This window comes from Lissotriton helveticus, chromosome 3_1 (genome assembly GCF_964261635.1).
Source record: "Lissotriton helveticus chromosome 3_1, aLisHel1.1, whole genome shotgun sequence".
Taxonomy (NCBI): domain Eukaryota; kingdom Metazoa; phylum Chordata; class Amphibia; order Caudata; family Salamandridae; genus Lissotriton; species Lissotriton helveticus.
Genome location: NC_136061.1, coordinates 921,408,393 through 921,427,928, shown reverse-complemented (window position 1 = coordinate 921,427,928; position 19,536 = coordinate 921,408,393). Strand labels below are relative to the sequence as shown.

The following is a 19,536-nucleotide window of genomic DNA, read 5'->3' as shown; positions in this document are numbered from 1 at the left end:
TTGATCTCATCCTTGTGTGGTGTCTATCTGTGGGGAGGGAAGTGACTTGTCTGTACGATCGCCGGAGACGGCCCTCATCGGAGGCCTCTCCCCCAGTATTCGGCCGACCCTCTGGGTCCCCGTCTAACATTGGTGGCCAGCGGCGCGATCCGAACCTACGCATAATCGTACAGAGGGTCACTCGCCCCACGACACACAACCACCATGACAACAAAAGAGAGCGGAGCAACAGAAAAATTCCAGATGGAAAAGCTGGAAGAATACAACCACAGAGAACTGAAACAATTTTGCATAGAATTAGGCATTTCAACCACAGGACTGAGCACGAAAGAGGACTTCAAACGAGCCCTGGAATCTTGGGCGGAGACGGGTACGACCGTACCTCAAACACGAAGCCACGAGACACCCGAAACAAGCCCCACGCCGACGGAAGAAAGAAGATCGGGTCTCTCCCCAGAAGAGGTCCGGGAACGGGAAAAAAGCAGGCTCCATGAATTAGAACTGGCACGAATGCGCTTAGATGGAGAGCTCAAATTGGCGGAACAAAAAATAACGTTGGAACACTTACGGCTCCGAGAGGAGCGAGAAGAGAAACAAAGGCAGAGAGAGCTAGAAGAGAAGAAGCTAACCTACGAACATGAGCGCAACCTCAAAGAACTAGAGATTCGGAAGCAGAACAAGGAACTCGGGGTCCCCGAGCGCACGAACACCCCGGCCCCTACAGATCCCAAGGTCCACATACCCAAAGATGTCGTCAGAGAGTACTACAAGAACGATGACATCCAGCAATGGTTCAAAGCGTACGAGGTAGCCATGACCTCCCACCGGATTCCCCGGAGCGACTGGGGAGCCGGGTTATGGGGGAGGTTTGTCAACGAAGGGCGAGACGCCCTGCTGCAACTCCCGGACCATCTGATGACATCCTACGACCACATGAAAGCCGCCCTCCTCACTCGATACGGACTCACACCCGAGATGTACCGCCAGCGGTTCCGCGACTGCAAACGGATCCCGGGTACAACTTGGGTGGAATACGTGAACTTCTTTAGCCGGGCCTTCGAGGGGTGGATCAAGGGCAGCAACGTGACCACCTACGAACAGCTCTTTGACCTTGTTGTGTGGGAGCACCTTTCTAACAACTGTTTCATCGAACTCAGGCAGCACCTCCTGGACAGTAAACTAACGGAACCTCGGCAACTCGCCGCCGAAGCTGACCGATGGGAAAGCACCCGAGTTGGCCGAAACGGACCCAGCGAAGCGCACAGAACTGCCCAAGGGCCCCATCGCCCCCGTGGAGGAGGAGGCCAGGGTCGGGGTAGGGACACCGGCCCGGTGACTCCCGCCAGCAACACCCCGCCCCCGGCCGGCAGGGGAAACCCCCCGATGCGACCCGGCTTCCAAGCCAACATCACTTGCCACCGATGCCAGCGACCCGGCCACTACGCAAATGATCCCAATTGCCCAAAGAACCCGAACCCTTTATCCCGCCAGGTCGCTGCTGCAGCCCTGGGGGAAGAGCAAACCCCAGAAGACCAAGAAGAGTACGAAACCGACCAGCCTGAGTGGGAACCGGCCGCCATGTCCCTAGTTTGCTTAGGGGAACGAGACCTGATCCCTCGGGCCCCCCTTCCCGCCAACACGCAGAAGTACAGCCAGTGGGTGAACATTAATGGCCGCCGGGCGGAAGCCCTCCGCGACACCGGGGCCAGTGTGACCGCGGTCCGCTGTCATCTGGTGGCCCCGGACCAGATCTTGCCGAACATTCTTTGCCCTGTCCGGTCGGCCGACAACTCAGAAAGCCTATGTCAAATGGCCTACGTCCCCTTCGAATGGGGCGGAGTATCAGGGATGCTGAAAGTGACTGTCCGCGATGATGCCCCCGTGGATTGCCTCCTGGGGAACGATCTCGAAAGCTCTCCCTGGGCAGCAGTCGAACGGAGAGAGCACCTGGGGATGCTGGGCCTCCCCGAATGGGTCTGTGCCACGACCCGGTCCATGACCGCCCGTGCCGTCCCCAGTCCAGAAGAACCCGAGTGGCCGGAGCCTCCTCCCGCGATTGTCCCAGAGGAGGCCACCCCGGAAGCAAGTCCCCCGGCCCAAACCGAAGAAGGACCCGGTCGGCTCCCGGACCTCCCCGACCTGGCCCAGTGGCGTCAAGAGGGGGGTCCCACCCAGGAACAATTCCAACAAGAACAAAGAACCTGTCCCTCCCTCGAGGGACTCCGGCAGCAAGCCCTTGCCCAGAGCGCAGGGGACACCTCGGGGGCCCACTGGATCTACTGGGACAATGACCTGCTCTACAGTGAGCAAAGGATTGCAGAACTGGGGGCCAGTCGGGTGCTGGTGGTGCCCCTCCGCTTCAGAGATTTCCTCTTGAACTTAGCCCACGATATACCCCTTGCCGGACACCTGGGACAGGACAAAACGTACGACCGCCTGGTGACCCACTTTTACTGGCCCCGAATGCGAAAAGATGTCACCAACCACTGCAAGGCCTGCCCCACCTGCCAGGCCAGCGGAAAAAGTGGCCGAAAAACCAAAGCACCCTTGCAGCTTTTTCCCGTCGTCACCACCCCGTTCAAACGGGTGGGAATAGACATTGTGGGGCCCCTGGACCCCCGAACAGCCCAAGGACACCGGTTCATCCTGGTCCTGGTGGCCCACGCCACCCGCTATCCCGAGGCTATCCCTCTTCGAACCGTGACGGCGCCTGTGGTAGGCCGAGCCCTGATGGGGATCTTCTCCCGGGTGGGCTTTCCCCGGGAGGTCGTCAGCGACAGGGGCACGAACTTCATCTCGAAATACATGAAATCTCTCTGGCAACAGTGTGGGGTCACCTACAAATTCACGACCCCCTATCACCCACAAGGAAATGGATTGGTCGAGCGGTTTAACCGCACTCTCAAAGGAATGATCATGGGCCTAGAAGAGCCCCTCCGTCGCCAGTGGGACGTGCTACTCCCGTGCCTCCTGTTCGCCTACCGAGAGGTCCCTCAAAAATCCCTAGGCTTCAGCCCATTTGAACTCCTGTACGGGCACCCCGTCCGGGGTCCCCTCAGCCTAGTCAAAGAAGGGTGGGAGAGGCCCCCCCAGAAAACTCCCCCGGATGTATACAAATACCTCTTGGCCCTTCGCAACCAGACCCGGCGATTCAGGGAGATCGCCAAAGTCAACCTTGAAGCCAGTCAGGAAGACATGAAGAAATGGTATGATCAGCACGCCTCCTCCCTCGAGTTCGAGCCGGGACAGCAGGTCTGGGTGATGTCCCCGGTTGAACCCTGTGCCCTACAGGACAAATGGTCCGGACCCTTCAAGGTGATCGAACGCAAGGGGCCCGTCACCTACTTAATCGACATGGAAACTTCCCGGAACCCCCTACGGGTCCTCTACGCCAACAGACTCAAGCCCCATTTTGTACGCTCAGAACTCAGCCTCCTGATGGCTACCGATAATGGGACGGAAGAAGACTCCGAGCCCCTTCCGGACCTGCTTAGGACCCTCGAGCAGGATGGCTCCGTGGAAGGGGTCAGACTCTCCGAGGCCTTGTCCCCGGAGCAACGCCAAGACTGTCAAGTTCTCCTGACACGATTCGCATCCTTGTTCTCTCTCACCCCTGGGGTCACCCCCTGGTGCCTTCACGATGTGGACACCGGGGACAGCCCCCCGATTCGCCACAGGGCGTACCACGTACCAGATCGGGTGCGCGCCTGCATCCAGACCGAGGTGTCCAAGATGCTGACACTGGGAGTGATCGAACCCTCGGACAGCCCCTGGGCCAGCCCCGTCGTCCTGGTCCCCAAGGCCGCCGCCCCGGGCGTTGCCCCTGAGCTCCGGTTCTGTGTGGACTACCGGGGACTGAATGCCGTTACCAGGACCGACGCTCACCCTATCCCCCGGGCAGATGAGCTAATTGACCGTATGGGGGCCGCCCGCTACCTGAGCATCTTCGATTTAACAGCGGGCTACTGGCAAATCGGCCTCACCCCCAGGGCCCAAGAACGATCCGCCTTCTCTACCCCGGACGGTCACTACCACTTCAGGGTGATGCCCTTCGGCATGAAAAACGCTCCGGCAACATTTCAACGACTCGTGAACCAGGTACTGGCGGGCCTCGAAGGATTCAGCGCCGCCTACCTGGACGACATCGCTGTGTACAGTCACCACTGGACCGACCACCTCCGCCACCTGCGGGAAGTTCTACACTCCCTCCAGCAGGCCGGGCTCACCCTCAAGGCCAGCAAATGTCAGGTGGGCCAAGGGTCCGTGACCTACCTGGGACACCAAGTGGGGAGCGGTCTGGTGGCCCCCCTCCAGCTCAAGATCGCTGCCATCCAGGCCTGGCAACCCCCTACGACCCAAACCGAGGTCCGGGCCTTCCTGGGGCTCACCGGGTACTACCGGCGGTTCGTGAAGGACTATGGCAGCATCGTGGGGCCCCTCACGGAGCTCACATCCAAGAAGAGCCCCAAAATGATCAACTGGACTCCGGACTGCCAATCGGCCTTCGAGAAACTGAAGGCCGCCATGTGCACTGCCCCCGTGCTCCAGGCTCCCGACTACGGCCGGGAATTCATCGTACAGACGGACGCCTCCGATCATGGCGTGGGGGCCGTCCTCTCCCAACTCAACACCGAGGGGGTCGATCAGCCAGTGGCATTCATCAGCCGACGCCTGCTGGCCCGGGAACAGCGCTGGAGCACCATCGAGAGGGAGGCCTTCGCCGTAGTGTGGGCCCTCAAGAAGCTCCGGCCCTACCTCTTCGGCACCCCCTTTCGGGTGCAGACAGACCACCGACCCCTGCAATGGCTGATGCAGATGCGGGGGGAGAACCCGAAACTGTTGCGCTGGTCCATCTCCTTACAGGGGATGGACTTCACTGTGGAGCATCGTCCAGGCCAGGACCACGCCAACGCAGACGGCCTGTCACGCTTTTTCCGCCTCGGTGAGGAGAGTCCCCAAGAGGATGGCTGACTCTCCCTGCCTTCAGCTGGGGGGGACGCATGTTGGACAGGCCTCGTAGCCGGGCCGTCACCCCCTACGCACAACAGGGCCCGGACCCCGGCTCTCCCTGAATCCCCAGCAAGAGCCACCCCGGCAACCCCCCGAGGTAATGCACAGCCCGGCCACACCGGGACTCCAGCTCCTGAACCCTCCCGTACCGGCTGGCCGGGTCCCCGTCAGCCCCATGGCCCCGGCCCGGCAGCCATCTTTGGACACTGCAACACGAGGCCACGTGGCCTCGACTCAACCCCAACCCTGGGCCTGGCCCGGCCCCGACATCGAGGCACCAACCTCCACCCAGGAGGTAAAGAGACCACTTGGCAGGTCAATGAAAGAAGAAGGCGTCAACGGCTCTCCTCCGCCGGGTGTCGATCACCCCCGGCCTCCCTGGGCGCTGGCTCCAACCCCCTGCTGGGTGTCGGGACCCCCTCATTCCAGACCTCCCGACCTCAAGGCGCGAGGGTCCGGACATCAAAGGGAACCAGACCTATAACTGGGGAAGCCCCAGACCAGGAGGGCAGTTGTATCCTGGAGTCGAGAGACACCGAGAAGAACTCATCCCTGGTGGACTGCTGGCGCTGCCGCAGCCCTGCTCTGTGAACCCTTCGTCTTGGCCTGCTGGCGCTGCCGCGGCCCTCTGCAACGTGACCCATCATCTTGGCCTGCTGGCGCTGCCGCTGCCCTCTGCAACGTGACCCATCATCTTGGCCTGCTGGCGCTGCCGCGGCCCTCTGCATCGTGACCCATCATCTTGGCCTGCTGGCGCTGGCGCGGCCCTCTGCAACGTGAACCATCATCTTGGCCTGCTGGCGCTGCCGCGGCCCTCTGCAACGTGAACCATCATCTTGGCCTGCTGGCGCTGCCGCGGCCCTCTGCAACGTGAACCATCATCTTGGCCTGCTGGGGCTGCCGCGGCCCTCTGTAACTTGAACCATCATCTTGGCCTGCCGGCGCTGCCGCGGCCCTACGCCAATTGAACCCATCGCCTCGGCCTGCTGGCGCTGCCGCGGCCCGACCCCGCAGACTCCTAAGCTCGAGGATTGTGAGCTTCCCTCCTGCCACCTCCTGTACCGATCCGGTACCAAGACTGTCCCGCTACCCCCTTTCCCTACAGAGACTAGAATTGAGAGGACCCTCGAGTCCTGCATCTCCTGTACCGCTGATAACCTTGCCGCAAGAACTATATATAAAGAGTGTTGATCTCATCCTTGTGTGGTGTCTATCTGTGGGGAGGGAAGTGACTTGTCTGTACGATCGCCGGAGACGGCCCTCATCGGAGGCCTCTCCCCCAGTATTCGGCCGACCCTCTGGGTCCCCGTCTAACAATAACCTGGTTATTATCATTTTATTTTGCACTACAGGCTGGCTTAGGGCAGGACTGGGGTTATGGGGAGCAGTGGTTTTCCCACTCCAAGTGCGCATAACTGCTTGGGCCGGCTAAACAGTCCTGCGCACTTTGCATCTTCCCCACCAGGCATGCTTTACACAGACTGGTGAGGAATATGCAAAGCCTCACTGTCCCCTTCTGAGCACCAAACCATGGCAATCAGACCAATCACAACCCTGCATTGCATAGTTGTAATTGGCTTAGTGGAGGAAGCCTGTGTGCTTCCTTCTGCTTCGGAAGCAGAGGAGAAGGCGACTAAAGCGACCAAAGGGGAGAGACGGCTGGCCGGCAGCAAAAGGTAAGTGGATTAAAAAAAAATGTCTCCCCACTCTTCCCCTGCCTCACCACCCCGCCCTTGGCCAGCCGCTGCTACCAACATTCATGCTTAGAACCTCCGGATACCTAGCTCTGTGCCCAAACCAGAGCCAGAAGGAGGACCTGGACTCAGTCGTTCCTGATCTTCTTGAGCACCTTGGGCAGGAGAGGTATCGGCGGAAAGGCATACAGGAGGCTGGTGTTCCACTCGAGACAAAAAGTGTCTCAGAGCGAGAACCGCCAGGTGTTGAACCATCATGGAAATGCTCTTACGTTCCAGCCATGTCCAGAGTTGCAGGGCCTCTTGACAGAGGGTTCACATTCCCACCCTGCCCGGTTTGTTGCAGTACCCAATGGAGGTGGTGTTGTACGTGAACACCTGCATTAGCCTTCCATTGGTCAAAGGAAGAAAAAGCCTTCACTGCCAACCGGATTGCCTGGAGCTACTCCAAGTTGATGTGAAGCTTGTACACCGGAGAGCAGAGTCCTCTGATCCCCACCTCTCCCAGATGGCTGCCCCAAACCAGGAGTGCTGCACCGATCACTACCATCAGCTCTGGGTGGGGAAGGGACAGGGGTCTCCCGCTGACCCCATCGCAGTTAGTCAGCCACCACTGCAGGTCTTTTTCAGTTCTCTTCGCGATCTGGACCAGTTCAGATACATTTCCCTGATGCTGTGCCCCCTGGAACTTTAGGTCCCACTGCAGATCCCTCAAATGCCAATGGGCACAAGAAGGATGCAGAAGACAATGAGTCCCAAAAACCTTATGATCAGTCTCACCGTAATGCTGAAACATCAGAATTATAGCCTCAATATCGTGAGCTCGCTGATCTGGAGGATAAGCCAGAAACTGCACAGCGTTCAAAATTGCACAGTGTCCAGAACAGCCTTGACGAAAGGGAGTGTCTGAGAGGGAGTCAGGAGTGACTTTGGCAGGCACACCTATAGTGAAGCCCAGGGAATAGAGTAGGTCTGCCATTGTCTAGAGGTGGGGGACAACAGCCTGTGGCAAGCCAGTCTTCAACACCCAGCCATGGAGTTAGGGGAAGACTGGAACCCCTGACCTGCGCAGGCATACTGCAACTACCTGCATGAACGCCTGAGCATGGGTAGCTGATAATGCTCTTGGCCCAATGTGAACCAAAGGTAGCGCCTGTGGGTTGGAAGAATGAGGATGTAGAAATATGCTTCCTGCAAGATCAATGCCACCATCCAGTCTCCAGAGCAGACAGGACCAGAGCGAAGGTGAACATTTAAACTTCTTTTTTTAGGAAGAAGTGGAGAAGGCACAGGTTTAGAATAGAACAAGGCCTCCCTTCTTTTGGGGCACCAAACATTAGCAGGAATAGCAATCACGACCTACTTCTGATGCCAGCACCTTGTTGATGGCTCCTATGGCCAAAAGAGCAGACACTTCCTGATGTAGAAAGGTGAGATGATCCTCCCAACAGCCAGTCCTAAATAGGTGGCTTGCGTGTAAGGGTTTCCAGGAAATGGATGGAGTAGACCTGCTGGAAGATTTGCAGAGCTCACTAGTCGGAAGTTATTGACTTCCAGTAGGGCATGCTAGTTTAAAGTTAAATTAAGGGGTTGTGAAGCTTCGGTTATCCGGGGGTTGGTGGACTGACCCGACCTCGGGCTGGTGGTCCCATGTGATCTGTAAAAACCACAGCCACGAAAGGGCTGGGTACCCTGTTGGCCTTGGTGGCTGGGCTTGAAGGAACACGGTTAATCGCTCCTCCTGTAGCCACGCAAGGGGTGAAAGGCACAGACTGTGTAGCAGGGATTCTGCTCCTACACAGAACTGTGCATAGAGACTTGGAACCTCAGTGAATTAGGGTGTGCCAAAACTCACCTTAGTACCCAACATCCCCTACCAGACTAGCATCAGTGTCTCATTGGCTCTTCCAAAATACCAATGATTAGACAACCCAGAACATGGAACTTAGATTACCTCAGGTAATGTGGAGCACATGAACACTCTTTCGGTATACTCATATACCAGTCCAAAACAGGGAGTAAAAGAAGACACGTGCAAGTTTGAAATATTTATTTCTAACGCCGTGTTCTCATGCGCAGCATCTTAGCTAATACAAGCAGACATATGATCAGGAACAAGATTGTCAGCATAGTTACTATTCCATAAAATACAAAGGGAGAAAGCATGTTATAATGCTAAATGTGAACAGGTTTAAAATATACCTTTATTTCACCCTCCCATGCTAGTAGGTTATTTTATATCTACAGAAGGTCTCTTGGGATTACATAGGCGGCCCCATACCTCTGGTAATTAGCAGAAATGGATCACATCATATTCTGCACCAGCTCTCAGCATACGAATGTTCTCCAAGTATGTGTGATCATGCCTACGCAGTGCATTATTAAACGCGCCAATCTCAGAGGTGGCCACGGCTGCATATGTGTTATGTCTAGAACGTGCGCTGATCAGTTCGAACAACAACGACTGTGTTGAAATAACCTTGAAGGCCTCGGCAATCACTGTTCAGACTAAGCTTACCAAGCAAGGCTGCTAAGATCGAAAAACATGTTATTCTCGTGTGAAGCAAAACACTCTACTAGACTCTAAACATTTAATAAAGTGTGTGCCATGTGCAAAAGGCAGCAGAAAGGAAAAATGGAGTTTAAACTTCTAATAAGCCCATGTCAAGTTAACACTGTGTGAATGCAAGGCTCAGCCCCACGACAACTGAGGTTGATGAGTGGCCATAGATCAGCCCAAAGACCTGGCCATAGCTCTGCCATCCTTCAAGTGTTCCAGCACTGAGTCTGCCTTCTCACCAAATAGGCCAGAGCCATCAAATGGCATGTCGATGGTCAAAGTTTGGACACCCCCAGAGAAGCCCGTAGTTCTCAGCCAGGCAGGGCTTCTCAGTGCAACTGAAAATGAAATCGCTCTGCCTTGCGAGTCAGATGTGTCAAGTCCACATCTGAGGTTCACTACATCTCCCTCATCAGCAATTGCTTGAGAGAGTATGGCTCAAACCTCCTCCGAGACCATGGACAGCAGTTGTATAACCAAATCCCACACAGTGTGTTGGTATCGGCCTCCAAGGCACATCGTGTTCACTGCTCCCAGTGCTAGGCTGGTGGAAGAGAAAATCCTCCAACTGAAGGTATCCAGCCTTCTAATTTCTCTATCCGGTGGAGAGGTAGGGAATGCATCAGAATTGATCCTAGAAGTGGAGGCTTGGAATATCAAGCACTCTGGGTGGGGTGTTGGGTGCGGCAACAGGGGCCTACAGGAGCAGGGCAATAATGGTGGGCAATTGCCCTATGCACAGGCACCCTTGTGCAAGGCTTAGATCAGACCCCAAGAGGGACATCTGTAAGGGCTTCATTGAATAGGAGATACAGTTCTGAAGGCGTGACTCACAGCTGAACCGCCTCAGTCAGGATGTTCATCTTGAATGTCACTGGGGGCTTCAGATGCCCTTCACACCACACTATTGCGAATGAGGCATCCTCCTCTGTAGCCACGGTAGGGGGAGAGACCAGGCCAGCGCCTGGTACGTTGCCCAAGCCACTGGCATCTGCCAGTTCCTCATACCAGTGTTCTCTGCATCATCCAGGGGGTGATGGTAACCATAAGGGTCCTGTGCCCCCTCCAAATCATCACCCTCTCCAGGCATGTCAAAAGAAAAAGGCATTGGCTCTGACTCGGAAGGCATGGTACCGGTTTGCATCGGAGCTGGATGACACCCCTCCAGCTCCATGTTGAAGTCCAGTATAACAATGGGAACTGTGCTACTGAAGGGATTCAGTGGCATCTGGAGCAACAGCACTGGAGCGGATGCCAGGGAAGGTTGCAGTCACGCTAGGGGTGCCACTCCGGATCCAGCACTGTATACAAAGGGCCCAACTGGCGCAGAAGCCAATACCACCGGCGGAGAACCAGAAGAAGTCCCTTCCATACCCATTAGGCGTGGAAGTGACCAGGGCACAGGCTCCACGGTGGAGCAAGGCCTAGGATGCTGATGCTCCCGTGCCAGGTACAATAACTTGGACTGGAGCAGAGAAGCCAGAGAGCGCTTCGACTTCTAAGACCGCTTCTTTTTATGTGATTAACCAGAGGACCTGGATCGAGTCGATAAACGTCTGGGGCAGCTCTATTAGCAGGACTGAGATCTGTGGTGGTGAGGAGCTTCAGGGACCGTTCCAATAGGGTTTTGGTGTTCATGGCGCAGCAATCCTCGCAAGTCTTGGAGTAATGTTTATGCTCCAAACACCATAGTCCAACCAGATGCAGGTCTCCACATACATCGACCTGTGACAGGCACCACATGGTTTGAAGCCTTTGGGCTTCTTGGGAGACATTCCTAGCACACCTGAAAATGGCACAGGGGTACGCTGGAAAATTTCTGGATACAGTCAGATGCCTGGGGAATATTCCAAGGTAAGAAATCTGTGGCTAGAAGTCTCTATCCGATAAAGTTAGATATGTTTGGTAACACTGTTTCTAGTAAACTCCATCTTTCTAACTTCAGAATCTTCACCTTTAGGAAATCCCCAGGTGCCAGACTAGACAGGGACGTTTTCACAGCTTTTCTCCCGCATGCTGCTAGAGCACCTCACTGACCTTGTTCTGCATCACGGGAAACTGACTGGAGCAGCATATAAGCACCTCTCATGTGCCAATGGCAGTTTCTTTCTTGACTCCTTCTGCACCCTCTTATGCAGAGCAGGAAAAAAACTGCCACTGCTGTTGTGCAAATTTGTAACTTGGGACCTTTTTAGAAGGCAACGAGAGATCACTCCACAGAAGGAAAGGCAGGCATGCAGTGAGTAATCTGTGGTTAGAAAGAGTACCAAAGCGAAAGACCTTTATCGGAGGTAAGTAACTAGTTCTTCTGATGGATACTTCTAACTGCAGATTTCTCACCACTAGAACACATATCAAAGCAGTACCTCCCAACGGTGAAGGGTCCAAGGAGTGGCTCAGACTAAAAAGTGCTGCATGGTTAAATGGGTGAAATGTTCTTCCCCTTTGGACTTGGCTGCCAAGGCAGTAGTGTTACATGAACGTGTGCACTGACACACATGTCATGGTTTGGTAGATGTCAAGGACAGTCACCAAGTGTGATAATGCAGTGGCTGCAGCATTGGCCCTGGTGGGATGAACCCTTAAACCTTCCAGAGGTTGCTTTTTAAGTTAATGCATAGCAGATCTTAATGCACAGAACTATCCACATTACCAAAGCCCTTTGTCAATAGAGTCTATCATCTTCTCCTGAGCAATGATGCAAAGCAAAGAATGTTGGGAAGATGATAGATTGCCCAACGTGTAAAGAAGTCACAACTTTAGGCAAGAAGGCCACCATGGCCTTCAGTACCCATTTGTCAGGAAAAAATGTGGTGTAGGGCGATGCATCAAAAGAGCCTGGAGCTCACTCACATGACGAGCTGGAGTGATTGAGACAAGGAAGCCATCTTCAAAGTAAAAAATGCAATGAGCAGCTGTGCATCTGCGTGAAGGGAGTACACATGAGAAAGCCAGTTCCAAATAAAGGTCCTGTTGCAACACCATAGTTTGGGAGGGAACAAATGTGTCAAACCTTTTAAGAACGCATCTCAACAGGTGATTTAAAGAAGGATGGCTGATCTAATGAATGTAAAAGGCTCAAAAAGGACGATAAATAACTTTTCCTTGGTGGGCCAAAGACAAAGCAAACAATTAAACATCCAACAGTTTGGCTTTTAGGAGCTCTGTGTTGTGGGCTTCAACCTAGGTCGCAAATTTGGCCTAACAACCGGCTTAAATGGACTTTGCAGCGAAGGTGTGCCGGAGAGAAGAGGACATCCACGATCTCTGGCAGGAGATCAAACACAGTCAACTTCCACTACTTAATCTCGACTCATGGGTATAGAATGCCTAGGTTAGGGTGCAGAACCCTGCTCTGCTTCTGCGACAAGAGCCTACTGAAGCGGTAGCCTGATCAAAGGACAGATGCTCATGCTCAAAAGTTCAGGGTGCCACTATTGCCCTGGTCAAATTCAGAGTCGCCAGTATTACTTGGTATTGGTCATTCCTGATCTTCGGAACTCAAGTCAGGAACAACAGAAAGGCGTGCAGGAGTACTGTGCGCCACTCCACCATACATCTCCTAGAGAGTCTTCTTGTGAACTCCAATGTGCAGATTTATTGACACTGTGCGTTCACAACGGAGGCGGAAAAATCCAACCGAGGCTTCCTTCAATCTTGGAAAATGCCCAGCACCACTCCAGGATGCAAATGTCATTTTTGATTCACCAGGCATTACCAACAGAGCTCATCCCCATGGCTTTTAGAGATCCTGCCATGTGGTTCACAATTAGGGAAACCATGATGCTCCAGTCAAATACAGAGGTGTAGCACCTCTTGGCACAGAACCCAAGACATCAGTCAGCCCCGTTTGTTGCGTTGTCCATGAATCATCTGATCTCCAATTCTCCAAGATGATCTCCCCAGCCTAGCAGAGATGCATCAGTCACCACCATCAGCTCTGTTGGGGTAAAGGAGAGGGTTTGCCACTGATCATGCGGAGGTCAAGCAGCCACCATCACAGATCTCGTGTGTTCTTCTCCAAAACCTGAATTATAGCAGACAGTTTTTCTGTTGCTGGGCCCATTGATTGCAAATACTCCTGAGGCGGAAGCCGGGAGGTTAGAACTTCAGAAACAGAAATTGTTATTTTTATGCACTGCACTTTATCATAGCATAGCGCTTTTTAAAAAATCGGCATAATTGCTTTTTATAGTGTTGTAGTGTAACTTGTGTAAACTGCCCCTGACGACCGCACCAAGCCGCTTATCATTGTAGATTCAATTACATGATACGAAGCCGTTCTCAAGGCTCCCGGTCTCCTTAGACAATCCCCCTCGAGGCAAAGAATCTACGGCCGCCATCTTGGAACGGGGCCTGGACAGCGCTCTAGTGGCTGGGCGATTTGGGCCCTCCCGCTACAAAATGGAGTCCTCCTCTCGTCCGCGCCAGAGGCAAGCCCGTCTGGGCCCGTCCGGGCCGGGCCGGGCACAGGGCCACCCACTATGCCCTTTTTTCGAAGTCATCGAATCAAACATTCACGTGACTACCTTCTACAATTCTGCACAGCCGCCTCAACCCCTATCCTACCACCCTCGCTTCAGGGTGAGTCTTCATGGAAAACCAATCGCCACCCACCAAACACGGTTAGCCTCGCTCTGCTGAACTGTAGATCTGCATCCAAACATTCTCTAGAGATCAAATTACTGATCCAAGACATTAATTTAGATATACTTTTCCTCACGGAAACTTGGTTGACGTCTCATTCCGAGGCTGATATTGTCAATATGCTACCCCACGGCTACCTTATACAGCACCAGAACAGAAGGAAGGGAAAAGGAGGTGGTCTAGCGATTGTATACAGAAACACCTTCGTATGCAGGTTACAAGAGGGTGGAATCGAAGACTGCGAAAGCGTCCACTTTTCCCTCCAAATAACCCCTAATAAATCCCTTTCGGGTACTCTCATATACCGACCACCCGGCAGTCTAGGAAATGTTGTCGGTTCATGGCTAGAATCCACATTCTCCTCCTGTACCGCGACTTCCAACTTTATCTTGCTTGGAGATTTAAATCTCCATTTCGAGGACTGCACAGACAAAATAGCAGGGGATCTCATTTCAGAATTAAAGGCACTTGACCTTCACCTACTAAACTCAGAGGCAACACATACCAAGGGTCACCTTTTAGACCCTCTCTTCGCCAACCTTTCTAAAATAGAAATCCTACCCTCACTCCCCCTTCCATGGTCTGATCACTCCCTCATCCCATTTACGTGGCAAACTATTTTAAACACTCCCCAAACCCCGATCTCCAGAGAACAGGATAGAATATGGTCCAGACTCTCATTTGAGCGCTGGACCCAGGAATTAACACTTTCTGCCCCTCCCGCAGACCCTGACCCTGTAAAAGCAGATGAAAACTTCACTAGATGGCTCACCTCCACTCTGGATGCAGTCGCTCCCAAGAAAAATCTAAAGAAAAAAAGTAAGACCTTCAAATCCCCATGGTACTCACAAGAACTAAGGAACCTTAGAAAAATTTGTAAAATCCAAGAGCGGAAATGGAGGAAAAAATGGGACCCCCTCATCAAGGAAGAATACAAAAAAGCAATGAGGACCTATAAATCAGCCCGAAAATTAGCCCAGGCTTCCTTCTTTGAAGAAAAAATTAAAGCTGCATCTAACTCGTCTCGAGAGACTTATAAAATAGTCCAAGAGCTACTTAAAATTCCCAATACCCCTTTAACCCAGCAACCCACAGTCGCTAGATGCAACCAAGTAGCATCTTTCTTTCAAAATAAAATTGCTAACATCTTACAAACCATCCAACATAAAGCTGATAATAACCTCCCTGCCGCCTTGTTACCGCCCACAACTGGCCCGACTCTGGATAGTTTCAACCAGCTGTCCAATGAAGACTTTCTGAAAGCTCTTTCAGACATGAAAAGTGGCTCACCTAATGACCCAGCCCCCATCCGTATCCTCAAACAAGTCGGACCTACCATCTCACATCTAGCCACCAACCTTATTAATGCCTCTCTCAGCCAAGGAGTGGTCCCTCCTAATTGGAAACACGCAATAGTTAAAGCTTTACAGAAAAAACCAGGCCACGATCCTTCAGATCTTTCCAACATTCGCCCAATCTCTCTCTTACCAGGCATAAGTAAGATTGCAGAGAAGGTGGTCAACCAGCAATTGTCGACGTTCCTTGAATCCAACAATCTCCTTCGCCCCTCGCAAACAGGTTTTCGTCCTGGTCAGGGGACCGAGACCGCTCTTCTGAAAGTGGTCGAGGAAGCCAGATGCATCTTGGATTCAGGAGGATCGGTTTTACTAATCCTCCTGGATCTAAGCGCTGCATTTGACACGGTGGACCATAAGATCCTGATCCAGCGACTACTTGGCCTAGGAGTGAGGGACACGGCACTTTGTTGGCTTTCTTTCTTCCTTAAGGACAGAACCTTTCAGGTCTGTGAAGGGAATATGCGATCGGACGTTTTCCCCCTCCAGTGTGGGGTTCCCCAGGGCTCTTCATTGAGCCCTACACTTTTTAACACATACATGGCCCCCCTGGAGGATGTGGTTACTCCCTTCGGGATAAAAGCTGTCACATACGCTGATGACACCCAAATGGTTGTATCATTCTCCTTAGAAGGTGACAAACTCAAAAACCTCCATGACTGTCTTGAAGGAATCCATAACTGGATGTCAAACTCAAACCTTAAACTAAATGGCTCTAAAACCGAGCTCATGCTGCTGGGACACCAAATGTCATCTCTCCCCACCGCCATGTGGCCATCATGCTTAGGACCCCTCCCACAACCCAAGACTGAACTTAAAAGTCTTGGCTTCTGGCAGGAACAAGACCTTTCTTTGAAAACGCAGGCAAAAAAAACAGCTGGTACCTGTGTGGGCTTACTCCGTTCAACCAGGAAGATTCTTCCATTACTCCCCGCACAATCACAAAAAATGCTCATTCAAGGTCTAATCTTATCAAGATTAGACTACAGCAACGCTCTCTTCTTAGCGGCCCCAGAATCCACTATCAATGTTCTTCAGAGAACACAAAATGCCGCTGCAAGGATTCTGACTGGTATCCCCCGCAGAGCATCAGCCAAACCTGCCCTAAAGGCACTCCACTGGCTGCCGATCCGTGAAAGGGTCAAATTCAAGGCCTTATGTACCACCCACAGAGCTATGCAAAATCAAGGGCCCCGATGCTTAAGGCCATGCTGTTCCCATACAAACCCAACAGGTCCCTACGTTCCTCCCAAGGTAACCTGGCTACTGTCCACAGAGTCAAAAAAGCCCGCACTGGAGGGCGTCGCTTTTCGGTAACAGCTGCAACCCTATGGAACGCCTTGCCAACCCAGCTACGTGCCGAACCTAACCATATGAAATTCCGGAAGCTACTTAAAACCCACCTTTTCCCGCAATAACTCTTCCCTTTACTCCTCTGTTTCTCCCCTCAGTTGTTAATGCAATCCCAGCGCTGGGACGCCTCCGGGCAGCCATGCGCTATAGAAATCCCATTTTCATTTCATTTCATTTCACTGAGATTCTAGATTTCAGTGCAGAGCCCGCATATCCCACCTGGGGAATTGGACAAGCAGGATGGCATGAGGGTGGGGGTTGAGGACCTGGCATTGACTGTACACCAAACCTCTGAAGTATCCTTGGAAGGACTGAAACTCAAGAGGGAACTATCTGGCAAGGTGCATGCAGTGGCCCAGCTTTCTTTGAAGCATTAAAGGGTAGGATCCCATTAAAAGGCATATCCATAAGGGATGCCTGAAAAACACTAGAAAATCATGTGCACCTCAACCACGGTGGTGACGGAGCACCACGTTTGTGCCAAAAGCTCACCCCAAAGAATTGGTAGCGTTCAAGCCAGCCAAATCCACATACCATCTTTAATAGTATGGATGAATCGAACCAAGGTAGGCCTTAAACACTTTTGGGGCTGCCTGGAAAATCTACCTGACCATGTCCCAGAGGGCGTGCAAATGCCTCAATTGGCTCAGACTACTGGTAATTATAGCACTTGAACTGGGATTAACATTGCTGATGGAAGCCCAGACCACAAGACTTTTGGGAGTAGGGTGTTTGAATCAAAGAATCATGGTTGCTAGGCACTGGTCTTAGTGATCTGCGGCTAGCCTGCTCACATGCAGCCAACAGAAAGGCTTAAACCAGGTGCCCTTCAATGTATCAGAACTTCGATGAGCAGCTCCAAGGACCTAAAGGAAGCCAGCCCAGACTGTAAAACTTCAGTAAGAACTTTTAGTCCTGACCACCACAGAAAGAAGATCCTCAGAAGCACATCTACTACTGCTGCAAAGGCAATACTTTTTATGTTGGTGGGTTAGGGAGGGAAACTAACCCAATGTCCGGGAAGGTATCAAGCCCTCTGGTGTACTGTAAGTATATATGCAAACTATCATGATGATCATAATGTGGGGGAAAATCATCCCCATCATCTCCATTGCCATCTCCAAGAAGCAGCAAACTCTGATCAGAGTTGATACCGAAAAGCCGGAGGAGCAACTAAGGGTGTATCCATCATAGTGGCACTGCATCATCTGAATCTGAATGAACAAGAAGTTGGTTTGTCTGAATGAAGACAGGTTGCAAACTCAGTCTGGGCGAGACGAGTTTGGCTCCGAGTCAGACATTGGCAAAGGATCTCTCTATGGTGCCGCTAGTATCAGGAACAGTGTCAAAAGGACCAGGGCAGAAGCACAGTCGGTGCAGAACCTGAGACCTGTTAGAAAGGCAAAGATGGTGTAGAGAACAATTCTGATGGCAGTACTCGGGCTGGAGGACCCTTGAGACCCTTCGGGCCAGAAGGCACACCAGATGGAACAAGCAGAGTGCAAAACTGCACAACATGGGAGTAGGAGTTGCATGGCTTTTTCCCTTCTCTACCTGTCCATGCATCATCTCATACCTCTTTACTATTCAGATCTCCCAAACAGGCCTTTCTAAACCCTTCCCCCCGAGTCTTCCCCTTCCACCTCCTTTTCTCTCATCCCAAGCCTCCTCCTACAGCTAGGAGCTACCCCCCCCCCCCCAATGTAAAAGCATTTATTTATTTAAAAAATGATTTAAAGAAAATCTAAATCTTCCCTTTTCTATCCCTCTACTATCATTTTCAATTAGATAACAGACTAACATGTTACCTGGCGTTCATAGGTATACACCCCGGGACAGAGGTATAGCCGGCAGAAAGGTAGGACTTTTTTATACTTATTAGATGAGACATGAATGCGAATTAACCGGAATGGAATATCCAAATTAGAATACTTATGGAGTTTCCCATTTCTCCCTGGTATCTTTTAGACACACAGTATTTAAAAAGTCATTAGATACATGTCCGTTTTGAATTACACTAAGATGATACACACAGTGCTCACACACATAAGGGTGTTCCTTTCACAATATGGAAATATATATTGTCACTTTATTTTGAGGCACAGTTTTGAATGGCAATATTCAACAGCATCAAATTTGAAATAATTAAAAGAACCAATGATAAAAACTAATGTACTATACAGAGATACACTTGTATGCAAGTCACTACAAGGTCGCCTGAATGTTTCACTCAATAATGAAAATGCTTAGCAGATGATAATTTTGGAAAGAATCTAAAAAAACAAATTTGTAGTTCTATATCATGTAACAGGAATGTTCGACCATATTTCTTAGAAATGTGCATGGGTTGCCACCTAGAAGTCCCCCTGTTAAACAGACTAATGCTATTACAAAGCACAAATGTCACCACGTTTGAAGTGCAAATAGTAACAATAATTAAAGAATACATTACAACGATGTATTTTCTCTATGTATTTTAACCCTAATGAAGTCACAGGATTGATTCCCTGAGGCGACGAAACACGTGTTGGCCAAAGATCTAAGAACCAATTAAAGAACGCAAGAACTAAAGATCTTGTGGGAATTTGTTACTCTATTGTATGTATTGTATGAGGATATTAGCGTGGGCTGGAGGATAAAAATCACTAACATGTCTACCACTCAAATTAATTTAATATTTCACTATACTAATTCACCACTAAGTAGCATGTTACTAGCCGAAAAGGCGCTTCAACACCTTATCAGGGGTATCAAGCACTATATAAATGCAAACCCTTTTCCCTTCTTCTATCCTGCCACTATCTTTCTCAATCCAAATAACTAACATATCCACCACTCAAATTGCTTTCATATTTAGTATTCTAATTCACCACAATCCTTTATGGGTTCCGGAGTAGCGTGCTACTCACAGAAAAAT

The 19,536-nt window shown here is 51.6% G+C and overlaps 1 protein-coding gene across 1 annotated transcript in view; it reads right to left on the bottom strand.

Annotated features, from left to right (window-relative positions):
- STK40 (serine/threonine kinase 40) overlaps positions 1–19,536 on the bottom strand; it is a 379,098-nt gene that overhangs the window by 118,903 nt on the left and 240,659 nt on the right. The gene's annotated exons all lie outside the window — the stretch shown is intronic.